Source organism: Pygocentrus nattereri, chromosome 24, assembly GCF_015220715.1.
Source record: "Pygocentrus nattereri isolate fPygNat1 chromosome 24, fPygNat1.pri, whole genome shotgun sequence".
Taxonomy (NCBI): Eukaryota; Metazoa; Chordata; class Actinopteri; order Characiformes; family Serrasalmidae; genus Pygocentrus; species Pygocentrus nattereri.
In genome coordinates this window covers 30,299,981-30,319,351 of record NC_051234.1, presented here as the reverse complement: position 1 = coordinate 30,319,351, position 19,371 = coordinate 30,299,981, and the positions used below count along the sequence as shown (strand labels likewise).

The following is a 19,371-nucleotide window of genomic DNA, read 5'->3' as shown; positions in this document are numbered from 1 at the left end:
CGTTTCTCAATAGTTTGTCAGACATAGCAAGGTTGATAAAGATAGTGGTTTACTTGGGTGATTTGTTTGACCTGTTGGACCCTGGATTAAATGGATATTAATGACCGTGAGTGGAAATATGTCTTTTCACACATTTAACAGACACATTCAACTGAAAGGGAATCAGAGCCTTTGCTTGAAGTTACTAAATACATTGTAACATACTTGCATTTTTACATGAATTCAAACCTGATTTTTTTTTAACATAGCCTTTGTGGCTATTGCTAAAAGAAAGATGGACATCCTTTGAGCCTCAGCAGTGGTTATATGACTCCAGGTAATATAATATTGCCTGGAATTCGAGGCTAGAGCAGCAGCTGCGCTGAGCAGAACTGCAACCCAGAGAATGAATGGATGATAAAGGGCCGTTCTGAAATTAACTGCTTTTTCCCTGCCTACCCAGCCACTGCTGCCTTTTTGTCCTCAGTCTTGGCAGTAGTTTCTCATCACCCTCCCATCGCCACCCCTCACGGCATTGCAAGACAAAAGAAGACTCAATTCTGGTCTCCGTCTCTGGAGTTCAATATTCCGTAAATCCACTCTTTATTTTTCTGTTTGCTGCCCATTGACGGCTCTAGCGGGACTGGCCTCTGCAGCACTGCTGTCCTTTTGACTTCAGCCCTCATCATGAGGTGGGCATGGAGGTATTTCTGCGGCTCTGTGTCTACACGCTGATTCTGTCGTCCACTCCTGCCCAGATACTCTCTTAGACAGAACTGACCCCTCCCAAAATGAAACAGTAGGAGTCCAGCTTTATTGGAAGAACACAACACAACACACCCAGCTAAATCTGCCTGGATTCTTTACCCCAGTGTCTGAATCACAATGCTCAGCGCTCCCCTGTCTGCCTGTGATATATTAATCTCTCTGGCGAAGAACTAGCATTATCACCAGCGCAACAAAACAGTGGTGCTGTCCAAATCGGAGCTGTATTATTTGCCTAAGCTCCCCTACGTCCACGCTATCTGCTACACTTTTGGCCCTGCCTGAATTCCTCTTGCATAAAAACACCGGGTTCATTGGCTGAGAAACATCAAAGCTTTCTCTAGCTTTTGTTGGCTTTGGCTGGAGATAACCTCATCTTCTCAAAACAAGGGCTCTATCAGAACAATGGGTCAACCAGGCCTGTCCCAGAGGTCACAGATATAGGATAATAACCCATAGCTCAGGTTCATGCTGGGTCTCGCATGATGGATTGGGCCTGCTTTCACTGCCGCACGGACAACACATAAAGCCTTCTGCACCATAAAGCTAAGCTCATGGAAATGGAGAGTGAGGAATGGAGAGAGCATGGAAAATCAGCCCATTGGGACAAGCATGATGATGTGTAATAGCTAAAGCTGTAACACTTGCTTGACCGGCAGTCCCTGCATGAGCTTTGTACTGGTTTCTTGATTACTCATATAGAACTGGGCACCGTGTTGTCATGACTGACACAAGTAGTAGTCCATCATATCATTTTCATCATATCATTTCTGATGATAACTTCTACTCTTAGGCCCAATCACACTTCTTCTTTTCACCCCTACCCTTTGTTTTTGAGTGTCATCTTGTCCCTTGGTACTGAGTTACAAGGGGTAGTGGTTGAAATCTTGCCCTACAAACAAAACAATGCTTCATTATCAGCTACTAGCGCCGCTCTGTAGGCGACCCTGCCCGTCTGCAGGGACAGCAGAGGAGGGGAAAGTTCAGCTCCTCACTGCTGGGCTTTAGTTACATTTAGGGATCATACGCCTTCAAAGAGGGGGGCAATTATTTATTATCACCCCCCCCAATTCTTCAGTGATATGAAGCTGAAGTCAGAGATTCACCACATTCTTGATGGAATTCTCCCGTTCCACCTTAAATAGAGCAGCAGTTACTTTCTGGCACTTCAGGCATCAAAACGGCTGGAATATTATGTGATACTTTCCTAATCCCACAAACAGGGAAATTCCACCTCTGCATTTAACCCATCCGTGAAGTGAAACACCACATGCACACTAGTGAACACACACACTAGGGGGCAGTGAGCACACTTGCCCGGAGCGGTGGGCAGCCCTATCCACGGCGCACGGGGAGCAATTGGGGGTTAGGTGTCTTGCTCAAGGACACCTCAGTCATGGACTGTCGGATCTGCTGGGGATCGAACTGGCAACCTTCCAGTTGTTCTGCCGTCTTGCCGGTTTTTCTTTTGTTTATCATCTCTCTGTTTGGCATGCGTCTCTGAAAAACCTCCGTTTGGAGGGTCATGTAGCCCCAACACTTCGCCCCACCCCCTCTATCTCAACAATAGGGCTAAGTGGTAGGGATGAGGAGTAATATGGGATTGGGCATTAGTGTTTCCCCCACCACTAAAATCATCAGGCAGGCTCAGCAAAGAGAAACTCAAAGAGAGACTGCAACAGACTGATGTCCACAGTGTTTGTTTACTTTCTTATGGTCTTCCTTTTTAGTAGTGGGTGGTATATTGGTTCAGTTGAAATTAATCAGTGTACTAGTGCAAAAAATGATATCTTAACAAGTGGAAACATCTTAAATGTAGTCAATGAATCTAATATTTCTCACTATGAGACTGTAGTAATATTATGTGAATATTATAAGATTATTCCAGCTGTTTCTATAAATATTTACTTGTTTCAAGTAATTTTATCTAGTGAAAGTGTCGCATTCCATTGGCAGGTTAGTTTACTTGTTTTGAGAAATAATGAAGATAATTTTGCTTGTTTCAAGAAGTAATGCTTAAAACGAGTAACGTGGTCGGCCAATGGAACAAGACACGTTCATTAGACAAGTACAAAATGTCTGGAATAAGTTGCATAAATCTCACAATGTTCTTACAACAGTATCATAATGAGAATATTAAATATATGGACTATGTTTAAGATGTTTATACTTGCTTCATTGTTTGCAGTGCATGCCACAATTAAACTACAATGTGCAAACCCCTCTAGTATTATCCCTTTAATCTGTGTGACTGAGTTTGTATCTTTCCAAATGAAGATGCAGCAGTACCTCCATCACCTCCCGCTGTCTAGTTCGCTGCATCTGAAGTAGTTCAATTTGTTATTGAGGCCGTGGACATAAAGGAACGGACAGTCTTTTGGGGTTAGGCTCAGCTTAACATGAGCACCATACTAATTACTGTGCTTCCTCTTATACCACCTGGGAAGCCGCCTGACTCGGTCCACTGCACACAACAAGCACTGGGCCAGCTGTTACTGATAAGCTGAATGACTAATATTTTTCAAATTAGATGAAGCTAAAGTTGGCTTCTTATTTAAATGTCCTGTTTCACCTTAAATGATTTAACAGTTATAGTCAGGCGTCTGTTCAGATACCAGAGTCCTTACAGGAAAGTCTGTTCTCTCAGCGGCCGTCTTTGCAACGCCACCAGGCAGTTATTTCCAGCCTTACAAGACCAGACTCCTCTCGCTTTGAACAGGGAGAGACCAAAATTGTTCTGGTTATAATCTCCATACCAAGGAGGAGCTTTCCCTGATAGCGTTAAAAATATCTTCTCCATTCTCTTCTTCATTTTTTTCTCCACCCACGGCATAAGCAGCAATCTGATTGGTTCTTAAGGGTGAGACATTCTCTGCGACCAGATGCCACATTATTTATTTCTGGGCCTACCGACCTGCCGACCTGCCTGCCGACCTGCCTGCCGACCTACCTACCTATATACCTATCGACCTACCTGCCGACCTGCCTACCGACCTGCCTGCTGACCGACCTACCAACCTGCCTGCTGACCAACCTACGGACCTACCTACCCACCTACCCGTTCATATTTTAACCAGTGACCAGTCTCCTCATTTATAATGTCTGTGGTTAGATGCTCTGTTTAAGGTGGAACAAAAAATTCTTACAAAATGCTACAAAATTAGAAGCCAACACCAGCCTTGTACACATCAAGCCATCTTTGCCAGGCTTCTGGAGCTGGTATTAGAAAGCGTTATTGATGTAGACTTATGTAAATATTGTTCAGTTTGTTTTTCACAATAAAATTACTTAAGATTTATTTGCCAAAATGAGCAGCAACCATGTGCTTTCTGCATATCATTACACCTTATACACCTTACATGACGCTCCAGGAGTGTCAGATCAGCCAAGCTAGTGACCGTCATGGCCTAAACATTCAATAAATAATCAGTCGTTAATTAAAAAATGTCAGTTACAAAGTTTTACTCTTTCTATCATAATTTCATAATCTCTGTTGTAGCCTAGAAGAGAATAGGTTCCTCTTTTGAGTCTTGGTTCCTCTCAGTGTTTCTTCCACCTGTTCTTGGAGTGTTTTTCCTGCCACTGTCTATCTTGTCTTGGGATTAGGCCTTAAAGATTTTGACTTGGATTTCTGGAATGTCTTATTGCGACTGTTGTTAAACTGCTGTATAAATAAAATTGTATTTAACAGAATTGAAAAACATAAACTGTTAAAAAAAATCCATGTGCATGTTACCAAGAGGCCAGTAGGAGGCACTGTTGGGCCTGGTTTCTGTGCCCTCAGCTGCAAATCTTCAGAGAAAACAATCCAGCTGTGAGCTTGACTACTGATTGTCACAGCTAACATTGTTGGTTCCTTAAAGCAAGAGAGCAAACATCGATCCGGTTCAGTGACACAGGAGAATCTATCATCGCTGGATACAGTTGTTTCAGACACACACCAATTTGTTACCAGCTTGAACCTGCACTGTTTCAATTCTAGGCAATATGAGAGAATCTCTGTGAAAGGCTTTCTGTTGTATTAGGGCGTCATGCTCATAGATATGTAGAGATATCGTCCCATAGGGTTGCACTCGGAGAATGTGAAGTGTCTGTAATTGCTTTGTGCGGTGTGTGTGTGTGTGTGTGTGTGTGCTGCTTGTCCTTTCCCCGTGACCCCCTGGCACTGGAGCTGCCATGCCAGCACCCATTATGGCAGCCATTCATCTCCATCTTCCAGCGCTATACCAGCACAACCACACTCCAGAGACTCCTTTATGTTGCGCGTGTGTCATTGAACCCTAAAATGATGGCTCGGCCAAAAACCCCACAAAACTTAAATGGTTTTATCTTTATGACGAATGTAGTAAATCGGCCAAAACGTCCTGTTTGGTGTCTAAAGTTTGTTTCTTTTAAGATGAGATGATCCTTTATTAGTCCCACAACGGGGAAATTGAGTGTTACAGCAAGAAAGGAAGAGCAAGACACAAGAAAAAGAAAAGAAGTAATAAGAAGAAAAAGTAATTAACTTTAAGTACTTAAGGTTTTTTACAGTTTGCTACTAGTTACTATATATATATATATATAATTACACACATACACACAGTACTGTGCAACAGTCTTAGACACCCAAGACACATTTTCAAAATCTATTTATTTGTGTAGTTTGTGTTTATTTGCTGAGAAAAGTGTTAATATTTGAATAAACAATTTATAGAATAATAAACAGCGATTTTCTGGATGTGTGTTTCTTTACCCATCTCCAAGCCTCTCCTCGAGGAAGCCCAGCATTATATGTAGTTAAAAAGCAGCTCCTGGTTTGACCAATCAGAGCTCAGTAAATTGAGCTCATGATGTCATTGATATTAATGAGTCTCTGTGGCGGCTGTGAAGGTGTCCAGGAAAAATATGGACCCAAGAAATTCTTGTTACTGTTTATTGTTTTTCTGTTTATTTGAATTGTGAATACGACTTTATTCTAATGTATATGGTGATAAACTCACTGCTGAGGTCAACTGGTTAAAAATCTGCTTAGATGCCTAAAACTTTCACACAGTAGTGTGTGTGCACGTGTATGTATGCATGTATGTATGTGTGTGTGTGTGTATGTATATGTGTGTGTGTGTGTGTGTGTGGTATGTGTATGGGTATGTGGGTATATATATATATATATATATATATAATATACTGGATAAAATTATAGGCGCAGGTGCAAAATTCGGCCTGTACATTTACACAGTTGATGTAAGACTAAATAAAACTTCCCTCATGATTTCTCTGATTTTTTTCTTTTTTTTTTTTTTTTTTTTTTTAATAATCCTGTTTCATAGTCACGCTGCATCTGTAAAACAGCTCATCACAAAACCAAATATCAACCTTTGAGAAACCATAAATATTTTTAAGAGCTTTGTATAAAACAGATTCTTGTTACTTTTTATATCATTGACATTTTACTACATTTAAAAAAATTCTATTTTATTAAAAAAATTAAGTTGTCCACGATTTTGGTCAGTTGTGTCATCGGGACTCGTTACATTTTATCACAGTATTTTCAGCTCTATTTAACTGCTTCTTTGGGTTGCGGCTCATCAGAGAGGAAGCATCTCAAGGCGTGAGAAGGCGAGTCACCCACTATATTTCATCAATTTATTAATTATTTTGTTTATCAAAACAGAACTTCTATGAGTCACTGGCATTTTGGGCTTTAATGTGTAATTAAAATTTTGTCAAAAATAATAGCATATCATTTTATTAATGATTTTAAATAGTTGCACAAGTTACCTGACCACCATCGAGTCAGCCAATTTAGAAAGTCCTCAGTTTTAACCAGAGTGTCACTGGAGTCTCGGTCACTGGAGTCTCGGTCACTGGAGTCTCGGTCACTGGAGTCTCGGTCACTGGAGTCTCGGTCACTGGAGTCTCCGTCACTGGAGTCTCCGTCACTGGAGTCACACCACACCAGTGACTGTAACATGCGTTTGGAATTCAGCTCTCCTTTCTGCCTGTGTGAAAACAGGAGATGTTAATGGACTCATTAAGGTTATTTAGGTTTGGGATGAAAGAAAAACGAATCCACCTGAATTCCCACAAATAGAGGATGACCCACATACCTTCATGCTGACTGATGGGGGAAGAGGGAGGGCCATCCTGCCCACCCAGAGGCAGTGAATCGGCTTTTCCACCATCACACGTTTTGCCGTCACTCCCAAACAGACCACCATATCAAGTACCCATGCTGAATTCGGTTTCACCTGTCGTCAGGGTATCAGACGTGTCAGTCTGGAACTTATTGAGCTAGTCAAGCCGCTGATTTGTCAAACTGAGTCATTACAGAATCATAGTGAGGTGTTACAAGGAGTCAAATGGCTGGCATTTAACAAACAAACAAAAAAATCACGATTTTTGCAGAATTGCATTCTGTGACTGACATAAAAAGCGGAGTGAAAGGTAAATCAGAGGCGTATCTTTCTTGCTGCTGTTTGTTTTTACTGTTGATGTTAGATTTACACGAGACATTAAATGACTGCACAAGTCAACAGAGCGCTCCGGCTGATCTTACAACACTCTCATGCCATGGGGAAAGTTACACGACTAAGACACGATAGTTCTGGGTTCTTTTTTGTGATCAGCTTTTCATTGTGTTTTATGTTCCACTTTACAGGATGGGTGAGGAAAGGTAAGGGGTAGGGGAAAGCTGGATGGGGATTGGAGGGTGAACATTTTTATGAATACGCACAAATCAAAAATAAAAATAAAGGCAATACATAAACAACCAAACAACTGAACAGCATTACATAAATTAATTGGACACTAAAATTCTTGAATAGAGTGAACTAAATTCTCCCAGTTTCTTATTGTTGACCCTATTTGCCTTTATTGAGCTTTGCTGTACGATATGTTTTGAAAACTAGATAGCCACAATTTCATAGCTGAAAGCTTTGGGAAGATCCAGAGAGTTCTTGCTTATCTGTAAAACCTGCCATCACCATCCTTCACTGAATCGAAGAGTCATCACTTTAGAACATTCCCAGAACATATCGCTCTTATCGGGACAAAGCCTTGTATCTCCCTTTTTGCCGTTTTTCAGTTTTTGACATCATTTGAAATTACCTGTCACCATTTATGTTGTTTGTAAACTTCATGATGAATGGAGCAAAAGAAACAGCCCAAATTTACGTGGAAAAATCTCTGGTTCCATTGACTTACATAAAAAGTAAAGTAGGTTTTTCCTTCTGCTTCCTTCTCCTAAACTTACCATTTTGGAGATACGAATTTTTGATACGACAACGTTTTATATGCAATATGCGTAAATGTACCAGGTGCAAAATTACAAATATTACAGGTATAACTAGAAATGTGTTTCATTTAATATCTCATGTAAGGTGTTGCATATGCTCTGTGAATTATTTTATAATAGATGTGCCAAATTTCAGAGGAGTGACTTAAATTAGCACATATAGTGTTCCAATCCAAGGAAGGACCAGTACAGGAAGGCTCTCGTTCCCAGAGTTGTTCAGTTGTCTACTGTTAAATATCGTTGCTGTCTGCACAAAACCTTGTATTTCAAATTATGTGTCGTTTTTGAGTTTTTGACATGAATCATGTTTGATATGAAAATTCCTGTTGCCCTTTATATTGTGTCAAAATTTCATGATGAATGGACAAAGAAATGGCCCAAAATTAATTGGACAAACATCTGGTTCCATTGACTTACATTTAAACTAAAGTCAGTTTTTTGCCCCTCCTGTAAATCTACTATTTTGGGGATACAATTTTATTAGATTTTTTTTTTTCTGACAACAGCTGTGGTCTATATAGCCCCGTAGATTGTCCAAACATAGTTCTGGGGTCTGCTTTTATACATACTATGCTGTACCATACTGCCAGGTAGAAAAATGGCATTGGATTCCTGCCCACAGATGGCTGTGGCATATGCGGAGGATGAAATTTATGATGGCCAGTGCTTAGACTGTTCATCAGTATGTCTTGATTGATTGACTACGTTTGGGCTGAGAGGACAATGTGGCAGAAGCACTGCTTTAAAGAAAGCCACTTCTTTAAGTGCTCAATCTGTGTGCCCTGTTTCAATGAGTGCAGGTCTGAGCCAAGCTGACAATAATTAGTCAAAACAAACCAAACATCAGACACAACATTTCATTCCAAGCTGCTCTCTGGTTAGCTTTGTCTAGTTTTAGTTTTTGTTCCTCAAAGAGCTCCGCTGCCTGTCCACAGTCACACACACACTTCTCTTTCTCCCTGTTTCTCTCTCTGACTCACACGTGCGCTCACACACACACTCCCTTTTTATACACAATATCAGGCCACAAATTCATTCATATGCCCCAAATGCATTATGTGATCACAAACCATGTATTTGAGGTAAAAGGTAAAATATCACTCCAGTAAAAGTAGAAGTTCCTCCCTTTAGACCTCCACTGGAGTAAAAGTACTAAAGTATTTCCCTTCAAATGTACTTAAGTATAAAGTAAAAGTACTAAAAGAGTAATTCTGGCTCTGATGTCCTGTTATCATTTTTATAACCAGACTGGCTTCATGAACTCATTTCAGGTGAAAGTCCTCCAGCGTCTCTCTTGGTAAACCAGTCTTTTAATAGAACGTCATTAATTAGTGATGCTGACGTCTATTAAAATGATCAGAAGCACAAAACACTGAAGGTAAACAGTTTCCATCAGGGAGAACCGAGTGGCTCTGAAATCACTTTTTACACACAAGCAAAGTTTCAGTTTCAGATTTATTTACAACTTAGTTCCAAGTTTAAGTTGAATAAAAACTGGCTTTAAACTCAGGATCACAGATGAGCTCCTTTACTATGTTGATCTGTCGGCCTCTGTTCATAAACATAAACCAGCCCAAACTAATTTACTATAAAATGAAATGGTGTTTGTAGAAATTCAGAAAAAAGCCGCGTCAGTCTCGACTGCATATGTGGACATATTTCTATATTGAGCTCTATTTACACAAAGTTAGGTTAGTTCATCATTTATGTTGAACAGACTCTCCCAAAGTTTTACGCTGCTGCGCTGACGTTGAACCGCGTGCTGCACTGGGTCGGTATGACCAACAGGTCAAAACCAGCTCTAAACAAAGTGACCGCTGGGCCCTGATTGGTGCTCTGGCTTTGCGCTTCTTTCTTTTTGACATGTTACGTTTTGATACACACAGAAACCAAAAGGAACCACAAATTTCTCAAAATGTAGGAGGAAAAAGTCGGATATTAGACTCTGAAATGTAGTGGAGTGAAAGGAAAAAGTCGCCCAGAACGGAGAAACTTCAGTACAGATACACCAAAAATACCAAAGTACAGAAACCAATTACATTTACTCAGTTACTCAGGTACTGTCCACTACTGGTTGTCACTGTCATAAGAAAATGTATATCTACCACCTGTTAACTTTACAGTCAAAGGAAAAACATTCTTAACTTTGGATGGAACAATAATTTTATTCTAGTTCATTTTGAATCATTAATATTGCTCTTTGTCATGAAGGCGGCTGGCATTTTTTAAATGGTATAACCCAATGTGCTGCCATGTGCTGGATGTTACAAATGCTGCCCTCTCAGGCTTGAGTACAGTATCACTTTCACTCATGCAAACACGCTCTGTTTAAGAGTCTGTTCGATGCAGGTGTCACTCATGAGTGTGTATGGGTACTTGAGCTCTTGTTGAACCGTTTGAGGTGCCAGAGTTTGAATGTTAAAATCTCTATTCTTATATTGTTATATATTTATTACGGGATCAAATGAATACAGAGACAATACGCAGACCAACAATTCCGTGTGAAATGCAGATTTTATGTTTTAAGAGATCCTTTATTGCTGAAAGCTACCATTAAAATGTGTTTATCTGATTAACTGTCATCGTCCACTAAGGAGGGAAAAAAGACTAAGGCGATGACGAGGAGTCCTCATCAGTGTCCTGTGGGGTTAATTGTAGTTTTAGCTCATTAGCTCACCCCAGCCTCAGTTATGTTACTCATCTAAGATAGATAGACAGAGCTTTATTGATCTGGAAGGGAAATTGCAGTCTTACAGTAGCAAGATGTGTATATAATTGCAATATACTTACATATATTTGGCAGACATAAAAACAGACATAAAAACAGACATAAAATAGGCAGAAATAGAAAAATATGCATTAGTTAGTTAGTTATAATGAGTAATAAAATATATCTATTGCACATTTACATAGCATATAGGACAGATTTGTTGTATTTACGTGAGAACAAGTATTGCCCTAAGTGGTATGAGGTAGTTTACCACTTTAACAAATACCTAAAAGCAAATAAATTCTATATAAATCTGACATGAAAAGCTATTGATTTTCCTCCTCTGTTTTTGAATAATGAAACACTTTCTGAAATGTATTCCTCTGTGTGATGCTAAATTTTCAATATCAAAATTAAATTGCAAGGATCTGATCTACAGCCGTGAACGAACTGGGCGGCAGAACTCATCAAAATCCCCATTTCTGCTAGACATTTTCCAAACAATGAAACTTTTCTGACGGCGTGTTCAGTGATTGGATGCTGCAGCTCCCTAATCTAATGCATTTGGTCCCTGTTTGTTACCACACTATGTGAAATGTCATACCTCTTCTGCTACGTTGCTTAACTAAGACTAAGATTTTGACCTGTAAATATACAAAAACACACACACACGCGCGCACACACACACACGCCTGGCGTGATGTTGTTTATATTACTCCTCTGGGTGGTGAGCGAACCGCTCTGGCTAGTGAATGAGTTGAATACTGCAGTGATGGGCGAGGGACAATAGTAGGGATGATGGGCTTTTTGTGTTGCCTACAATAACAGCAAGCAGAACAAGGGCTCTTATGAGGACAAGCTGGCATTTCCTCTCCCTCTTTTCCCCCAGAATCGCTCCGTTCTCACTTCCTGATTGATTTCGTGTAATTGTCAGGGACGGTTTTTACACCGGCTCGTTAATAGCAGCTCAGGCCCTGAAGGGTGGAACGGTGATATCGGGCCAATTACACAGCTGTGTGGGCTGGCGTAATCAGAATTACTATATGAAAATGACTCATTCCCCAGTGTATGTTTCTGTGTGTGTGTGTATTTACAAAGGAAATTGGGTCATATTGCGTTGGAGAATGAGTTATAATAGATTACACTGAGATCCTTTTAATTCAACAAGTCCAACACATGAAGCGTAAGTCTAGAGATTCTCGCAAGAGTTGTTTTTTGATTCAGAGCAAATGAGACTATACTGGTGAAAAGTTTCAGATACTTGAATTCTGAGTATATGATCCCTTTCTATATCCTAGTATAGGCATAGTTTTGTCCACTTTTTTACAATAATTTTTTTTTTTTTTATTTAACAGAAACACCTACCTTGTTGGTGCACATTGTAGGTGTCGCTAGAGATTGTGGTTTATCTTTTTACATGCGCAGTTTTTGTTTATTATCCTCCAGCTCTTCATCAGCGGTCAGTTTCCGCAGTGATGGGGAGGTGTTACCACTGCATTACGACTTTTCCTTATAACATGTACCAACTCAACGCTTACCATGTCACTGCTGTGCTGAGAATGATCCACTACCTGGCCACTCTGGCCAGCAGTAGGTGGTCTTATTACCATTGACAGATGGGGTGGCAAATATAGCAAAAGATGGCCTGCAGTCTGTCATTTTCACTCTCCAATTGCACCTGTATGGTAAAATGGGCAACGCATGTAGGTACAGAGTGGTGTACCTAATAAATTGGCAACTCAAAGTGCATATAGGCTGATGTTGTTAAAAATGCTTCCAAGCACAATGTCAAAAAACATACATCAAATGCAAGCGCGCTCTTGATCAGGGGGATTCTAAACCTGACTGAAGACACGCGTCGGTGTTGGTTTGATTCACTTGTTCTGCTTTGTTTTTGGAGCACTGACAGCAAACTAGCTTAGAAACTACACAAACCCTGAAAGCATCACTTTATGCATTGCGAGCCTCAATTATATTCTCTGGTAGCGCTCGCGGGAGCTCTGAGTAAGTGCTGTAAGTAGGTAAACAGTGTTGTAGGCCGGCGCCTTATGACTGCAGTCGGAGAATTCCTTTAGCATTCATTTCACTGTTTATGAGCTTCGGCCTTTAACATGCAGTCAACATCACTTAAAGTGCTCCTCAAACCAGCACGCTCATCTAACGTTTTACCATATGGTGTCAGTGAACTGTTACAACATCTATAATGAGGGGTAACATGGCAAAAATGATATCATGATATGATATTTGAAAACATTTGTCACAAAAAAGGAAAAAACATTAAACGACTGGTAAAAATACATAAAGATGCTACCATAATAGTGAAATCCAATCAGCTGTGCCTTCCTATGCAGATAATGCAGTTACTATTGACTAATTTTGTTGTATAAAGGGCCCATGTCCTACATTTTTCTCATCTAAAATTTTTTTTTTGAGGTCGGTTTATGTACCAAAACTTTTCACGTGACCATTTTCCAACTTCTCTTCTTGTCTTTATCTCGATGTAAACATGTTTTTGTTACTGTGCCTTTAAGACTGATATGTAAATAAGCTCTGTTCTCATTGGCTGTCCTGTTTTGCCTCATTTAGAAAACGCTCAGAGGCCAGAGGCTGAAACACTGCTTATAACTTCAGCATGAATGGGCGGAGCCAAACTGCTATAGGATAAATAGGTGGATATATGTAGTTGTATTAGTTATCGTGACATCACAGGAACAAAATATAGGCTGGTTTTGAAACATTAACAATATTTACATACTACTTTAATTCTTTTATCTAGGAAAAAAAAGTGAGGGAAACTTTCTATGATATGGGCCCTTTAAAGCAGTTGTTCTCAAATTAGTCCTCAGGGGCCCCCCAGATAGTCCAGGCTTTTGTTTTATCCCATTTTTGGGGGCTCTGATCGAGCATAAATATGGAAAGACTTGGGGCTTTCAGGACCATTTTAAGGGCTACTAGTTTTATGGTTCTTTAAGGTTCTATTTATTTGATCCAAATCATGATACGTGTGCTCTTCTCTGAAAAAACATACTGTGATGTTATTTTTCACAATAATGGTAACGTAGCATCTTGCTTGTAAAAGCTTGTTTGGCTGTCGGTCAAATTCTTTAATAATTACACAACACTGTATTATGCTCTCAATGGTTATACACCTTAGTGACCTCAGCTACTCTTATGAACCATCACTTCTACATGGATCTCATAGTACTGTCCACCAGGAATAATGAAACAGCAGGGAGGAGAGCTTGTTCCTTGGAATAACATCCCAGTCAGTGTTTGAGATCATTTAGGCCAAATCTAGGCTGAAAATCTACTCGCTTAGTTGCTGAGAAGTTTGTTGTAACATCCAGGTAAAAAGTGCTATTCAAGTAAAATGGAACTGATTGCTGTGTTCGGACTGGCTCATCCTTTACTCGTTCTCTTTTCACTACATAGTGCAGGGGTCATCACGTGGCAGTGTAACAGAGTTACTGCTCGTAAAGGCAGTGACGCATGTTAGGTCGGGTCGGCAACCTAAATGTTAAGAACATCCATCGTTTCAGTCCACCTTGGAAGCCATAACATTTTATGTAATGTTATACTGTTTTTTACTAGTAATATGTCTGTGTGTGCTGATGTCCTAGCAAAGACTAAAAAACATAAATGAAAATGTAGACAGACTTTGCTCTGCTTTAAGCTTCAGCTCAGCTATAGCCACTTTTCTCACATCTCCAGCAGGAAACTTTTCCTCAAAAGTAGAACAGTTTCTTGTCTCTCAGTGTTTGTTTTTATGAGGTGTCGCTTCTCATTCGCCGACGTCTTGTTCAAATTTTCCCATTCCACCTTAAATAGTGCCTTAGGTGATAGAATTTAACTCGTAAGTTGACAGCAAGGCAAGATTGATGTCTAAGATGCAAAGGAGACCAGCACTCTGTGCGCCAACCTTCAGGGTTAAAAAAAAAAGGCATTTAAAACTATTTATGAATAAACTTCAGCATCTATGACCATTTATTGTTGGCAGTGTGTGTTAGAAGGCTCAGGAAGGCTTCATGCTACTTCAACAGATGCTTATTTTATTTTTCACCTAAAAATGGGCAGTCATGGGCTGCAGGTTAGGGAACCAGCTTCGTGACCAGAAGGTCGCTGGTTTGATCCCCAGAGCCGACAGTCCATGACTGAGGTGTCCTTGAGCAAGACACCTAACCCCCAACTGCTCCCCAGGCGCCGTGGATAGGGCTGCCCACCGCTCCGGGCAAGTGTGCTCACTGCCCCCTAGTGTGTGCGTTCACTAGTGTGTATGTGGTGTTTCACTTCACGGATGGGTTAAATGCGGAGGTGGAATTTCCCCGTTTGTGGGATTAGAAACGTATCACATCATATTCCAGCAGTTTTGATGCCTGAAGTGCCAGAAAGTAACTGCTGCTCTATTTAAGGTGGAACGGGCGAATTCCATCAAGAATCTGGTGAATATCTGACTTCAGCTTCTTATCACTGAAGAATTTGGGGGGGTGATAATAAATAATAGCCACCCTCTTTGAAGGCGTATGATCCCTAAATGTAACTAAAGCCCAGCACATGACTGAGGTGTCCTTGAGCAAGACACGTAACCCTCAACTGCTACCTGGGCACTGCGGATTGGGCTGCCCACCGCTCCCTGCCCCCTAGTGTGTGTGTATTCTTTAGTGTGTATGTGATGTTTCACTTCACAGATGGGTTAAATGCGGAGGTGGAATTTCCCCGTTGTGGGATTAAAAAGGGTCTCTTAATCTTAAAATCTAATTCTGCTGTGGAGCCACAACAGGGCAGGTAGAAAGCTACATGTTGCCAAATCCTGGACTAGGTAGTTTTAGTGGTTGAGTGGGTCAGAGGTCCTAGAAACATCACCAAACAAGTTGGTTTTCAGTCCCCAAAGTGCTCTCAGTTTATTGAAGCTTCACACTCAAAATACTTACACATCGCCATCCCACCCCTACACCCCTGGGTGACACGAGCACAGAATAAGACAAGGCACTGATATGACATCAGTCATATCCATCATAATTATTATATATCCGTATGCACAGATACATCATGATACCATTCACATCTTTTATTAATTAGCTCTGATCATCATTTTTCCACAGGTGCCTCTCTCCATGGCTTTGTGCTTCACCTGGATCACCATGGACCCTTCCAGAAGGGGATCACCTGAGCTCCCACGCCTGTAGTGGCATCATCACGGGTAAGTAAACAGTCAGTCTTTGTCTAATGTTCCGATTACAGTCTGTAGCAGCCTCTTGTGAGGTGAGGTGCATCGAAACAGTGGGGTGATTTGTCAGGTCTGCCTGACATCATCATGGGTGGACTGCAGTCCAGATGCAGACCCTGCAAAGCATTTCAGCGGACCGAAAGAAGTGCTTGACAAACATTCTGTAGCAAAGCTGATTAACATACATAGAAAAAAAGGTCAAATTTGAGTGATATAAGTGAACATGAATCTAAGTGGCTTATGTAGCATTCCAGTGCGGTTTATCCAGTCGTGTACATTCATGTAAACCACTTACCTGAAGGCAGCTCATCAGAAGAGACTGCAGGGCTCGATATCAGAAAAGAAAGCAAATAACTTCATGCATTTTATAGATTTTTATCTGGTATTTTTGGTCGTGAAGCAACTTCAGCTGTGTTTACCTGTAGAGATGTTTGCCGAACTGATCGAATACATTATATATACTGATTATAGATTAAGACTAAGGTGTTTATGCTCACTCTACTCAACAATCTGATCTCCATTTACACTCACACTACAAGGAATCCAAAATCATGCACATGCATGGCTTATTGTAGACATTCCCATGACAATGAGCATCCCGTGAGGTCCAGTCAGAGTGAGATGAGCAGCAGTGAGCAGTGATTGTGTTTTTAACTGCTTTAAAATGACGTCAGACTCAGGAAAACGTCCCTCACATGTCCTTATTAAAGAAGGCCGAGAGGAAGACGTCGTGTTCTGAGACGCATAAGCTGGACGTCCGTCCCGCCGCCGTCTTCTAAAGATCAGAGCAGAAACTTCTCATAAACATCTCCTCTGCAGAGCAAAGTTACTTAAACGTTCTGATAGGGAATGTAATCAGATACAGGCATTTACACGGATGTTATTCTTCTATTGGACAAATTATTTACAGGATTACCATGACTGTTTCTGTAGTGACACAGCTGAAGAAAGCTAGCCAGTCCATGACAAACACAGCTTTGAACAGCTGTCACACATAAAACATCGTATTTTTCATTAAAATGTGTTTTGCAAGTGGCAGTTTTTAATGTTCCACACTGACTTTCAGACTTTGGGACACATTTGCTTCAAAACAATAGGATGTAACTGCTCACCATGTGGCCATGAGGGGCAGGGATGCAGCCTGGCTAAAACGAGACTCCGCCTACAGTCTAAATCTTTCGGCAGTGACATGAAAATGTTTACAGCATTGTTTTTTTTTTTTTGGGGACTTTTTTTTTTTTTTTTTTTAATTTAAAAATGATTCCTGGTAGCTCTAAATCTAAAAAATTCTTAAAACTGCACTTCAAATAAAAGGTATTTTTAAAAACAACATTTACAAAAAAAGTTGTGTGTTTTTGTTTTTATACAAGTTTAAATTTTGGGCTTAGGGTTTGGGACAGACACCTCCCAATAGAAAGTACCCTGTAAATGATGTTATACATTTAGCTTTAGCTTTATCATTATTATTAGCTTTATCATCATTATCTCTATTAATGCGTTGAGTTTAAATAGTTTAGAGCATAATCTTTATGAATATCTAAGACATGAATATTCATTTCTTTCCAACATTTTTTTTGTACTATGGGGCAGCAGTTTGAACTAGTATGCAGAAGGTTCCACTTAGTGCACTGTGTCTTTAATTAGGAGGGCTTCTGTAGTGCAGCCTCTATCTCTACTAGTCCAATGGCTGGTTTAAAGCACTGCTGGCAGTAGATGGAAAATCATCTGCATTCATTTCAATGGCAGTCACAAGTGGTTCTCGCTGACAGTAAACAGATTTTTTACCACCTCCAGTGTAGCAGATTTTCTGTTCTATGTGTGAATTTATGCAGATTGGCCAGTTCAGTAATATTGCAGTAGGGGTGAATATTTTTGCATGTCCAATGCGAGCACTGCGGCCGGTGTTAGAGCAGATTGCTCTGTTCAACATGACACCGATAACTCTGTGTTATCAGAGAGATTTCATTTAGCTTCTGTGAGTGTGTGAAGGAGTATAGCGCACTAGGTGGTCTTACTGACTGTTAGAGTTCGCTCACTGGGGGTTTTAAAGGTCTACTACTGAAGCACGACTAACACTTCATGGCTCTGTGCACAGGATGAAAACCAGATCAGCTACTTCAAGTTCCAGGGAATCTAATGCCCAATCCCACTTCATCTCTCACGGCTACCACGTGACCCTTAACCCTCGGTGCACGTTCACGTCTAGGGGCTGGGTGTCCTGATTTTAGTTGAAATGGAGGGGGAGGGTGAAGTGTTGGGGCTACAAGAAAAACTGGCGAGATGGCTGAACAAGAGACCAAAGAAACCCACAAATGTGAGAATTTACTCTGTTAAATTACAATAACCACTGTTTTATCTTCGTTTAATGTCGCTTCAGTGCATTATGGTCCTTCATAACGGGGGGATCATTTTCTGATGTCAGATGTTTTGCCTACTCAACATATTACGTCTTTGTTTATTTGTTTATTTGAAATATATTTAGCACAGCTAAGAAATGGGCATTGTACATTTACAATTTGCAGAAAAAAAAATTACATTCCTGCTTGTTCCTTGTATATGACGTGTTAACTTATTTTCACTTCACAGATCAGGCCTAACGTTCTGACCACCTCCTTGTTTCTACGCTCACTGCCCACTTTATCAGCTCCACTTACTGTATAGCTGCACTCTGTAGTTCTACAGTTACAGACTGTAGTCCATCTGTTTCTCTGATACTCTGTTACCCTGTTCTTCAGTGGTCAGGACCCCCATGGACCCTCACACAGCAGGTACTGTTTGGGTGGTGGATCATTCTCAGCACTGCAGTAACACTGACGTGGTGGTGGTGTGTTAGTGTGTGTTGTGCTGGTCTGAGTGGATCAGACACAGCAGTGCTGCTGGAGTTTTTAAACACCTCAGTGTCACTGCTGGACTGAGAATAGTCCACCAACCAAAAACATCCAGCCAGCAGCGTCCTGTGGGAAGCATCCTGTGACCACTGATGAAGGACTAGAGGATGACCAGCAGCAGCAGATGAGCTGTCGCCTCTGACTTTATATCTATGAGGTGGACCGACAAGGTAGGAGTGTCTGATAGAGCGGAGAGTGAGCACTGCTGTGTCTGATCCACTGGTACCAGCACAACACACTGACACACCACCACCATGTCATAATGTTATGCCTGATCAGTGCAACTATGAGTGAGATAATAAAATCGAACCTTTTATATACTGAGCAGTTTTCCGATTATTTCCACTGAAAACTGGAAAAGTGAGGGTTAAAGCCTGTGCTGTGTGTTTTTCATGTCAGTCCCTCATGTGCACAGTCGTGTGGAACGCTTTCTTCCTGGCTCTGTGTTATGTAAATGGAAATGAGGCTATGGTGTATTTTTTTCCTCACCGCTTCAGTCCCTTGGAATTCCGAGAAAATCTCCTGAGGA

At 40.8% G+C, this 19,371-nt stretch overlaps 1 long non-coding RNA gene across 2 annotated transcripts in view; it reads left to right on the top strand.

Moving 5' to 3' along the window:
• The window catches only part of LOC108434950, a 72,093-nt gene that overhangs the window by 30,801 nt on the left and 21,921 nt on the right, over positions 1–19,371 (top strand). The window contains exons 2-3 of one of the 2 annotated variants that reach the window (XR_001858406.1): positions 15,830–15,927; positions 18,050–18,454. This is a non-coding gene — a long non-coding RNA (uncharacterized LOC108434950). Of the gene's footprint in view, positions 1–15,829; positions 15,928–18,049; positions 18,455–19,371 lie in introns of those variants that run through there. The other variant, XR_001858407.2, reaches the window with a different exon arrangement.